The following is a 12,461-nucleotide window of genomic DNA, read 5'->3' on the forward strand; positions in this document are numbered from 1 at the left end:
TAAGGATTGGGAGTTTAGGGTTCGCCTCTGATAACCCCAATCTCCCAATCCTTCCCTCTCCCACCCTCCTCCCCCTAGGCAACCACCAGTCTGTTCTCTATGCCTGTGAATCTGTTTCTGTTTTGTAGATAGGTTCATCTGTGTCATATTTTAGATTCTACATATAAGTGATATCATATGATATTTGTCTTTCTGACTTATTTCACTTAGTATGATAATCTCTCGGTCCATCCGTGTTGCTGCAAATGGCATTATTTTGTTCTTTTTTATGGCTGAGCCAACATTTTTGCTATTCCATCATCAGGGAACAGGTGGGTACTTATTTCGCCTCTTTAAAGATATTTGGAGCAAGAAATTTTATAGTCTCCCATGGCAATCTATTCTTATGTACAGCATCTGATTTCTCTTTAATGACATGGAAAATTGTTTATATCACTTCTTTCTTTTTCTTCCTACAAGTTTTTCCTACTCCTGAAAATTAACATTGGCCGCTTAAAAACGTGTATGAACAATGAACCCAATTCTTCTCTTTTCCCTGAAACTAAACTGCTAAACATTTTTTGAAAGATGCAGCTACGGTCCAAGCAGCTCTTGGTGGGTGGTAAAATGGTATTTACGGTATACAGGGAGCCCTGTAGTACATACGTGTGCAAGGGTTGCAGTGTGTGGGGATCTGGAGGCTCCAGAGAGCCACGCTGGCACCTGGGAGAATGGAGAGCAGTGTCGCCGTCTGGAACGGGGGCCTGTGGTTTGTCCTCCATGGGTGTCATTTCAAATACTGGCAATGGTGAACCAGCAGGTCTGGGGAACTCCCTGTGAACTCCAGTGCCCTGGGAAGCTGGCTGGCAAACGAGCAGTGGCTACAGAGATAGAGGATGTGCCTGAGGCCCCCAGCACCTCCCTGTTTCACAGGGAGGGTGGTCCCCACTCATTGGTCCCAGCAGCCCACCAGAGTGACAGATCCAGGGGGTTGGAGGAAGCCAGAAGGCAGCAATCAAGGGCCCATCCTCTTGGTCACAAGGTGTTCCTTGCTGTCTCACATTGAGTATGGCCACGGCTTCTATCTTAATAGCTCCTGGGGATGCTCAGCGTCATCCCACCAGCGTCGGCCATGCTCACTCTGATCTCATTCTGCCTACTCCTAAGTCTTCGGCTCAGCCCGGGCACCGTTTCTTTCCGTATTTGAAAAACGTCACAAGACAATAGGTCGTTATAATGACAGTGCAACCCCTACCCCCCAGAAGAAGCTGGCACACCCCCAGGGCATCTTACAATGCTGCAGACTGCCTGGGTGTGCAGATGTGGTGAAGTGATCTGGTCACACCCCTCTCCCCGGTGGATGGATTGGAGGTATCTGGCCTGCTCCCCCAAGGCCTGGAGTTCCTAACGCTGCACTCAGGGGGCCCCTCCAGCCCCTGAGGAGGTGACCTTGGCTTGAACAGTGAGGATGGTGTGGGGTCAACAGCGCTCCCATCGAAGAATGCAGCCGGGCCTGGGGGAGCTTGCTGTCCACCCCTCGTCCACTGTTCTGGTGTCCTGATGAGAAGGCCATGAGGGATAGGGTGCTTGAATGGAATGGAGTGAAGGACACTGAAGATGTTCCAGCCAAGCTGGGAGCCTCGTTGAATGGCTCATCCCCACGGATGTTCGCGTTGCCTGGGACAATGGTAAGAGCTGAAGGAAAAGAAAGACTGCACCAAACTTCTCAATGAATTTGTTTCCAAAATGTAAGTAGAGGTAGTGCTGGTGGCGTGAGGCCCAGAGGAGGTAGGATTTATGACTGAGGTGGAAAGAGCAGCAGTTTGCAAACGAAGCGACCAACAAGGGATTAATTTCCAAAATATACACACAGCTCATGCAGCTCAATATCAAAAAACAAACAACCCCATCAAAAACTGGGCAGAAGATCTAAATACACATTTCTCCAAAGAAGACATACAGGTGGCCAAAAAGCACATGAAAAGATTAGATCACTAATCATTAGAGAAATGCAAATCAAAACTACAATGAGGTATCACCTCATATCAGTCAGAATGGCCATCATCAAAAAGTCTATACATAATAAGTGCTGGAGAGTGTGTGGAGAAAAGGGAACCTACACTGCTGGTGGGAATGTAAATTGGTGCAGCCACTATGGAGAACAGTATGGAGGTTCCTTAAATAACTAAAAATAGAACTACCATATGACCCAGCAATCCCACTCCTAGGGCATATATCTGGAGAAAACCATAATTTGAAAAGATACATGCACCCCTATGTTCATAGCAGCACTATTTACAATAGCCAAGACATGGAAGCAACCTAAATGTCCATTGATACATGAATGGATAAAGAAGATGTGGTACATACATACAACAGAATATTACTCAGCCATAAAAAAAGAATGAAATAATGCCATTTGCAGCAACATGGATGGACCTAGAGATTATCATACTGAGTGGAGTAAGTCAGACAGAGGAAGACAAGTATCATATGATATCACTTATATGTGGAATCATTAAAAATATGATACAATTGAACTTCTTTACAAAACAGAAACAGACTCACAGACATAGAAAACAAACCTATGGTTAGCAAAGGGGAAATGTGGGATGGGGGGTATAAATTAGGACTTTGGGATTAACATATATACATTATATATATAAAATAATCATAAAATAGATAAAATAGATAATCAACAAGGACCTACTGTACAGCACAGGGAACCCTACGCAATGTTCTGTAATAACCTGTATGGGAAAAGAATCTGAGAACAAATGGATATATGTATATGTATAACTGAAGCACTTTGCTGTACACCTGAAACGAACACAGCATTATAAATCAACTGTACTCCAGCATAAAATAAAAAATTAAATTTAGAAAAAGAGCAGGAGTGACCAGCCTGCCCCTGCCCTCCAGCCGAGGGCCTGGAAAGGGAGCAATGGCTCTGGGGGAAGCTGAGATTCATCCAAGATCAGGAAGACAAGGGACTCTTAGAAGTAAGAGTTTGTTTACAGCTGTCCTCTAACTTTGTTTTTTGTTTTCCAAAATTGTCTTGGTTATCCTAGTTCCTTTGTATTTCCATATAAATTGTGGAATCAACATTTCAATTTCTACAGAAATCCTGCTGGAATTTTGATTGAGATCGCACTGAATGTATACATCAACTTGGAGAGAACGGATATATTCATGGTTTAGCTCTCCATTTATTTAGGTCTTCTTTGATTTCATCAGTGTTTCTTTTTTTCCATCAGTGTTGTGTAGTTTTTAGTATATAGAGCATAACATTTTATAATATGTATGCTTAGAGTATTAATGTGTACAGGTGCTCTTTTAATGGTACTTAAATGTTTTAAAATTGTCTTTTGTTCATTCATATATAGAAATTTGATTTTTGTTACTGAGCTTGTATCCTGTGATTTGCTAAACTTACCTACTAGTTCTAGTAGCTCTTTTATAGATTCTTTTGGATTTTCTATGGAGGCAATCATGTGCTATTGATTACCAGAAAGATGCCATCTTACATCTTCTTTTCCCATCTGGTTGCCTCTGATTCTTCTTCCTTGCCTATTGCACTGACTAGAATCTCCAGCAGTGTCAGATAGAAGTAGTGAGAGCGTACATGCTTGCCTTGTTCCTGATTCTAGGGATTACGTGTGTTGTTAGCTCTGAGTTTTTTATAGATGTACACTATCTGGTTGTGGAAGTTGCCTACTATTTCTAGTTTTCTGAGAGTTTTTATCATGGTGGATGTTGGTTTTGTCAAAGTACCTTCTGCGTCTACTTAGATGTTCATATACTTTGTCTTCTTTATTCTACTAATGTGGTGAATCACGTTGGTTTTTTTTTATTGAAGTATAGTTGATTTACAATGTTATGTTAGTTTCAGGTGTACAGCAAAGTGACTTACTTATACATACATCTATATCTATTCTTTTTCAGATTATTTTCCATTATAGGTTATTACAAGATATTAAGTATAGCCCCCTGTGCTATACAGTAGGACCTTGTTGGTTATCTATTTTATGTAGAGTAGTGTGTATATGTTAATCCCAAACTTCTAATTTATCCCTCCCCCTCTTCCCTTTTGGTAATCATAAGTTTGCTTTCTATGTCTGTGAGTTTATTTCTCTTTTGCATATGAGTTCATCTGTATCGTTTTTTATAGATTCCACATATAAGCAATATCATATGATATTTGTCTTTCTTTGAATGGTGAACCAGCCTTGCATTCCCCAAAATCAACCCCACATGGTAAGTCTTTCCTCAGCTCTGTCGAGTCTTCTGGTGACCCTGTGGTTTCTGTGACTGTGCTTTTCATTTCTAACATTTCCATTTGATTCTTACGTGTAGCTTCCATCTCTCTGCTAAGTTCCCTATATGCTCTGGTCCACCTTTTCCACTAGAACTTGTTTGACAGCATCGGCCCCAGGTAAGCACGTCCTCCTATCTCTCCGTAGAGGTGTCTGTCTCTCCTTGGCATTTGGATTAGCTGGTTGCCCTGCGACCTCAGCTGTCAGATGGGATCAACTTAAGATGTGAATTTGCAGAGTGTCCAGTGTCTTATTTTTTTTGTAATGGTGGGGTGAATGCTCTTTTTAGCTGTCTGCATCCTAAGCAGAACTGGGAGGTATTATCCATAATGACCTCCCTGGTATAGAATTTTTGAGGAGCACATTTACCCCCTACGGGTTTATAGATGGTGTGCCATTCTCTTTTGACATCGAATATTGCTATAGAGAAAGATCTTATATCAGCATAATGCTCTCTCCTTTTTTGGTATGTGGTAGTCATCAGTGTTGTTTAAAAATATTTTTAACTCTCCAAGTTCCCCTAGACCTAGTCCTAGTGCCCTTTTGGGTGCCTGGAGCCACGTGAGTGGAACGTACATGGATCACTTTTCCAAGGCCGAGTGTGTACCTGTGGTGTGAGATTCTCCGGGGCTCTCTTTCCCTCTAGCACAGTAACTGGCAAATCATAAGTGGTGGCTGCACCATCAGCCTGGGTCCCTACCATGGGCAGAGACCCCATAACTCACCCACAAGTACCCACAATGGACACATGGCATGAATGAGAAATAAACCTCTGTTGTCTTAACCCACTGAGACTTGGGGGATGTTTGTTACCGCAGCTTAACCTAGCCCAGCCTGTCCGATACAAGGCAACATGGTTTCGGTCCTATGTCAATGGTGTTTTTAAATGATCAAGTCCATTAATTTCACTCTGATATGTCTTGACACTGATCAGTCCTTCTCAAATTTCCATGGTCCACAGTGCACCTTTCAGCCTGTGAGTTTGCATCTTGCTTTATTTCAGAAAAACTTTCTTGAACTATGCATTTTAATTTTTTTTTTCTGTTCTCTTAGTTTGAGGGTAACTGTGCCTTCCTTGGACCACTCTGACCTTTCATCACTATCACTTTTTTCTCTAGTTTTTACAACTCTTTCTTTTCCACCTCACTTTGCTCCATTTTCCTAAAGCCTCTCCCCCTCGCCTTGTTCTCTGCAGTGACTGTTATCTTTGTGCTCTGCTTCCGACGTGATCTCGGGTTTGGGCAGCTCACCTCTCAGTCTGTTTCTTTGTCGTTTATTCCTTGAGCCTTTGTGTCTCTACTTTTAGATCTTAGACTGAGCGGCCACCTTCTCAGTTTGGTCCCAGCCTTCCCCCAAGGATGTCTGTAGCTAGTTAATTACACGGGGGTGGGGGGAAGTTTCCATGTATTTTATCCCTTTCTTAGATCTTTTCTGAGGTCCATGGATACTTCAAAGCACTAGAGGCAAGTCCTAACCCCTATCAAGCATCGTGCTCTATTTAAATAGGCTTTAGCGTAATTAAGGTTTTGTATTTCCTCTTCATAAATATAGGTACTTCTTCCTCTGAGATTCATGTAGACCCAAGTACCACATTCTCTAGTTTTCTTGTAATTAGTCGTGCACTCTTTTTTTTTTAATTGACGTATACTTGGTTTCCAATGTTATGTTAATTTCTGCCGTACAGCAGAGTGATTCGGTTGTACATATATGTATCTTCTTTTTCATGTTCTTTTCCATTATGGTTTATTACAGGATATTGACTACAGCTCCCTGTGCCGTGCAGTAGAGCGTGTTGTTTATCTATTTTATACACAGTAGTGTGCGTTGTGCAGTCGTTTTAAATATGCTCATTACGCTTAAAGTCATGTAAGCCAGGTTGTGCTCGGTGACTCACCCGCTGTGAAGGGACCTGGGGTGGCTTCTCCATGTTGAAACTCTCGGAACGCATTGGGGTGGCAGGAGGCACGTGGGGAAGGGCAGGCCTGCCCCTCCGTGGAGCACATTTCCTTGGGAGCCAGAGGAAAGGCACGAACGGGCATGTCACTTTGATTAGTTTCCCTTGCCTGCTGTTTTGATCAGCAATTAGAGTGGGTTTGTTGGTCCTTTAATAGTCTGACTTGAGGCTCTAGTTATCTGATTAGTGATGTTCCCTGCCTTAAATTTCCATATTAGATGATGGGTTATTCATACTTTGTATCTAATGAACTCAGTTTGTGCCCAGGAAATCCCGTATAATTGGTTTGGGAATCAACACTCTTTGGATTTGAGGTGTGTTTGAATTAACTGATGGTGACTTAGTGAGATTGGTCTGATTTCTTCCTGACCTTCACACCACCCTCCCCCCACCACTCCCGATATCTGGAAGGTTGTGCAGGCATAATCCACCGTCAGGGAAAACAAGCAGAAACTGGTCTTCTTCCTGGCTGATACGGAGTCTAACTGGAACCCAGAAGATGGTGGGGATGCTGCCTCACTTGTCCCTCAGATTATTTTCGGGTGTTTGGGGGCTCTGAGCCCTCTTCCCTGGATCTCTTTTCAGCTTTCCCCAGCCGCATCGAATCCTGGATCCTGGGGGCAGACCAGCATCTCTCAAACATAATGCCTCCTGCCATGCCCAGGTTTGCTGCTCCACCCTGACAGGGTGAGGGCGGGGGAAAGGGCAAAGGACATAGAGGGGACCCAGAGCTCCGTCGTGCAGTGCAGCGATCCTCAGAATTGTAGAACTGGACGGATGGGGCATCCTGTTGCCCATCCTGTGGCTGAGCAGGCAGCAGCCCAGAGGGGGTCAGATGGCTCCTCCTGGGTCCCTGAGCGAGTCTGCTAATGGGCAGGTCTCCCTGGAGAGTCTGAGTTCTCCAAGACTCAGGTGCCTGCTCCCTGATGATGGGACCTGGCTGGGGGGCATCCCATTATGAAGTCCATAAAGAGGGTGGCCTCAAGATTAGGATTTCAGCATCTGCCTTCCCAAAGCACTGGACCGTGGTGGGAATTGCGACCAAAGGAGGTCCGCTTTCCTGATAAGATAATGTCTAGGCTTTTGGAAGATTGACAAAATAAATGATAAAAAGATGTTTTGGTAGTTGAATGGTTGTCTTTGCCAGGTCAAACCCAGCACAAGATTGTGACATATTTTCTGATCAGTATTAATAGAATTTTTAAAAGATTACACAAATCGGAATTGTTAGCTGATGGAATATGCTTCGTCATGTGTTGATATTATATCCATCCCAACTTTCATTCTTTGCTATATCCCAGAATATCATTATGGTTTTATTATAATGATGTAATTCTAATTCAAAACAGAGTTAAAGATCTTTTTTCGTTTGGTAGTTTGCTTCAAGTACCTGGTTTAATTTATTGAGCTGTAGTAAAGCAAATTACCTAAAGAAACTTTTATCAATGGACAAGGAGATAAAAGCTTCCCAAGAAATCAGTCAGTTATTGAGTTTATATGCTTCCTTATCTTGTCTTGAAGATCCTTTTCTTTGTCTCTAAGGGAGTTAAAGGGGAAAAAATCCCAGCAAGACAATTTCCTAAAAACCTAGGGACCTGAAAAAATCATTTAATCTTGAGTAAGTTTTTAACCACGCTGAAGAAGTAAAAATGGTTCTGAGAATAAGCGAACACTAATATTTTGTGACAAAACTCACAGCATTGACTGGCAGTGTGAAACAATAAACACACACACACACACACACACACACACACACACACACACACCCTGCTAGAAGGGACCTTCCCATTTTCTGAAGTGGGCAGCTACACAGAGCAAGACAGACGGTCATATCTCTATACAGCTTTCTTCTCACCCCTGGATCCCCAAGGGGGTGGCTAACGGGTCCCTCTGGCCAAATGGAATCCAGACAGAGATGAGAAGGATGTGAAATTCCCGATCTCCCACTTAGCAGTCACGGGGTCCCTGTAAGGGAATGTGCAGAGAGATCGAGCACAATTTATCTCTGGCAAGGCTTACCCCCATCTCGTCCCCATGATAGGGTGGGTATGCCGACCACATTCCTGAATGGCATCTCTGCCCTTGGTTCCCAAAGCCACCGAAAGCCTGCCTGCCCACCCTCTGATTTTGGTGGCATTGCTTTCCCCTGTGTGGTTGGGATACTGAGTCTTGTGGGATGTCTGCAGCCCCAAGTCTGTATGGCATATTTAGAATAATCCTACAGAACAGAGGTTCCACCCAAGAGGCCTGCGACTTATCTGTACCTGCTCAGTTAAAACCAGGTCCAGGAGACTCAGATGTTGACATAGAAGTATTTCTAGGGATGTATTTGTAGCAGTCCCTGTGCGGGCAGCCTCGTTGGGCTGGTTGCCTCTCGCAGTCCCTCAGCACTGCCCGCCCCCCAGGATGGGTGTGTGGGCTACACGAAGGGTCAGGTGTGGAGCAGGCAGGCCCAGGACGGGCCACTCACTGCTCTGCTCGGGATGAGGGCACTTCCTGTGGGGCCAGCACCTCGCCTTTGTCCCTCCGCCAGGCGGTTTTATCCCCGTCTCCTCCTCTTTGCAGGGAAGAGCCACAGCATTCCGGGCGCTGGTCCCTGCAGAGCTCTGGCATCTCCCTCTCTTAACCCCAAGTCTCTAGATCCCATGTCCTCCACACGAACACCACCACACACTCCAAGATCGTTTCCCTGAGCCCTGCCACCTCCAGGATGGCCTGGCGGGACGATCCAGCTCATGGCCCCAGCCTTGGCTCCTGTAGCCTTCGCCTTCTTGTCCGGCCTCCTCTATCCCAGGCCTTCTCCCCAGCCTCAGCCGGACTCCACCATGCGAGTCCATCCTTCTCCCTGCCCAGGGGCCAGATCCATGCCTTCAAGGACACATGGACCAGTGTCCAAAAGCCCCACCACTCTGTTCCTAGCCCCTCTCTGCTGGCGCCCACTCCCTGGATGAACCAAACTGTCCACATTCCCTCCTCATCTGCACCCAGCAAGACCAGTGGGCTGCGTCGTGAGGCCTGTGGCTGAGCACCTTACACCGTAAGCACCTGCCTCACCTGGCGCTCCACTCTGTGCAGCACCTGTGCTGCCTTCCCCTGCCCATCTCTCTCCTCAACTCTCCAAAATGACGATTTCAGATCTTCTCCCCTGTATTAGGGTTCTCCAGAGAAACAGTACCAATAAGATGCGCGCGCGTGTGTGTGTGTGTGTGTATGTGTGCGCGCGCATCTGTGTGTACATATGAGAGAGATATATATTTAAAGAATTGACTGACATGATTACGAGGCTGACAAGTCCAGAATATGCAGGGTGGGCAGCAGGCTGAACATCAGGGAAGAGCTGAGTTCAAGTCCAAAGGCCATCTCTGTCTGCGTCAGGATCCCTCCTCCTCGGGGGAGATCAGGCCTTCACCTGGTTGGATGACCCCTACCCCCATTTGGAAGACACTCTGTTTTACTCAGGGTCACTGCTATGAATGTGAAGCTCACCCAAAAACACTCGCACAGAAACATCCAGAATGATGTTTGACCACATCCCTGGGCACCACAGGGCAGCCAAATTGACACACAAAATTAGTCATCCCAGCACCCCTGCAGTGGGACCACGGAGGGGTCCCAACCTCCCTCTCCTTCCTGCCACCCTCCCTGGCCGCTGTCCCACCACCTCACCCTGACATTAACGCTGCACATCCCATGAGGTCGCACTTGCTTTCAGGGTAAAGACCTGCATCTCGGAGCATGTCTCACAGAGTCTGTCTGGCCTCAGTTTGTGACACTCTTGCCTGTCCCCTTCCCACAGCCGACCTGGCCCCCTCAGCCTCCAGGACACACGCAGGATGCTCCGTGCTCTGGGGTCTTGGCACACAAAGCTCTCCGTGTCTGGAAGGCTCTTCCTCTCCACTGCGATGGGCTCATTTTTCCTCATTCTTCGGCCGTCAGCGTTCCTCCAGCCCTCAGACTAGACCAGCACCCTCACCCTAAGTTCCCACAGCTCCTTGTACTTTATCTTCACATGACAGTGGCCACGGGTTGTAAGCATGCCCCATCCAGACCGTAAGCCCCACAGGGGCAGGAACCAAATCTCTTTGGCTCACAGTGGCTCACGGAGAGGGGTGGGGCCCCAGGCGACACTCTGGAACTGTCTCTGAAATCAGGGTTTTTTTTTTTTTAAGTTTATGATGGTTTTCTATTCTTTTTATTAAAAGTAATAAATTAATTAATATTTATTTTTGGCTGCGTTGGGTCTTCGTCGCTGAGCGCGGGCTTTTCTCTAGTTGCGGTGAGCAGGGGCTACTCTTTCATTGCGGTGCACGGGCTTCTCGTTGCAGTGGCTTCTCTTGCTGCGGAGCACAGGCTCTAGGCATGCGGGTTTCAGTAGCTGTGGCGTGTGGGCTCAGTAGTTGTGGCACGTGGACTCAGTAATTGTAGCTCACGGGCTCTAGAGCGCAGGCTCAGTAATTGTGGCGCGTGGGCTTAGTTGCTCCGAGGCATGTGGGATCTTCCTGGATCAGGGCTCGAACCCATGTCCCCTGCATTGGCAGGCGGATTCTTAACCACTGCTGCCACCAGGGAAGTCCCTCAGTGAGGGTTTTTAATTCATTCAGTCAGTCACTGTTTTGAGCACCTCTTCTGTGCCTGGGTTGGACATTGGGTGTCCAGAGATAAAAGATGTAGAGTCTGCCCTCCAGGTCTGGCGGAGGAAAGTCACAAGTGAAACAGACAATTACAGGGTAGTGCACTAGCTCCACTGTGACAGGAAATTAAAGTGTTAAATTATAAAAGCATTTTTCAATCCTAAGGGAGGGTCATTATTTTGCTGAGTGGGGTGATGAATAAAATGTTACATATGCAGAGGTGATGGGGTGGGTTAGCTCTAAGAAAAGAATTGGTGACATCTAAGAAACCGAGGAAGTGGGAAGATAGGAAAACACATTTGGATTCTCTTGGTGAGCGATACCAAACACACACACAGCTCTGGCTACAGGGTGACATGACACAGTGCTTGGCCATATACACACCTCTGATCCTAACTGAAATGTCTGAAGACCTCTAAAAAAGCTGTCTTAGCTGGGGTTTTCCAGGGAAAAAGAACCAACAGAAAATATCTCCATACATCTCCTATTCCAGATTCCAATGGGAAAACACAATCTATTCTAGATTCCAGTGGAAAAGCACGAAGGGTATGATTGGTGATCTCAGACGGTAACAGCACCCATTTTCATAAAATCTTTGTGCTCCAAAGATAAAAATGGGTTTGTGGAATATTTAGCAAGAAATTCACCATTCATTTTGCTATTAGGAAAATGAGTCTTGGAGGCTGAGTATCTTGCCTAAGACAGCATAACCAGTTGGATGACGTATTTCTATAAATTCCCATTGAATTAGTCAGTTTTCCTCTCAGCATTTCACCTAGTAAAAAGCCATCATAATAATGTATCCAGCGAAAAGTCATTGTTTTTCGACTTTTCAGTGTATCTTTCTCTAAAGAACTTGCATGAAATAGATTCCTCTTTTTAAAAAACCTTACTCCATCACTTTCCTTCCATATATTTCCCAACACTGTTTGCCAACTTTGGAAGCTTAAAACTGCCCTCCTTTGTCCTATCATTTCTCTACGACTTCATTGTCCTTTGCTGAAGACGCTACAGAAGCTGGGATTCTGAGCCACCATCTTTAGTTACTTCTGGTTTAGGCTTGTCGCATGCGATGTGCATGGCATGCGTTAATAAACTCTCTCTTGCAAAAAAGAAAATGTGTATATATACAGAGAGAGAGAGAGATTTATTATGGGAATTGGCTCATGTGCTTATGGCGGCCCAGAAGCCCCAGGATCTGCTGTCCGTGAGCTGGAGAACCAGGAAAGCGGGTTATATAACTCAGTCCAAGTCCCAAGGCCTGAGAATTGGGGAGGACATAGGATGTAAGTCCTGTTCTGAGTCTGAAAGCTCAGGAACCAGCAGTGACAATGTCCAAGGACAGGAGGAGAAGGACTTTCCAGCTCAAGCAGAGAGAACAAATTTTCCCTTCCTCTGCGTGTTTGCTCTACGAGGACCCTCAGCAGATTGGGTGATGCCCACCCACACTGGGTGTCTCCTTTACTCCATCTACTGATTGAACTGCTGGTCCCTTCCAGGACACCCTCACAGATGCACCCAGAAGTGATGTTTTACCAGCTACGTGGGCCTCCCTTAATCCAGTCAAGTCACAGTAGGGAA

The 12,461-nt window shown here is 45.7% G+C and overlaps 1 protein-coding gene across 1 annotated transcript in view; it reads left to right on the forward strand.

Moving 5' to 3' along the window:
* The window catches only part of FAM189A1 (family with sequence similarity 189 member A1), a 358,843-nt gene that overhangs the window by 297,389 nt on the left and 48,993 nt on the right, over positions 1-12,461 (forward strand). The gene's annotated exons all lie outside the window — the stretch shown is intronic.

This window comes from Phocoena sinus, chromosome 2 (assembly GCF_008692025.1).
Source record: "Phocoena sinus isolate mPhoSin1 chromosome 2, mPhoSin1.pri, whole genome shotgun sequence".
NCBI classification, from domain to species: domain Eukaryota; kingdom Metazoa; phylum Chordata; class Mammalia; order Artiodactyla; family Phocoenidae; genus Phocoena; species Phocoena sinus.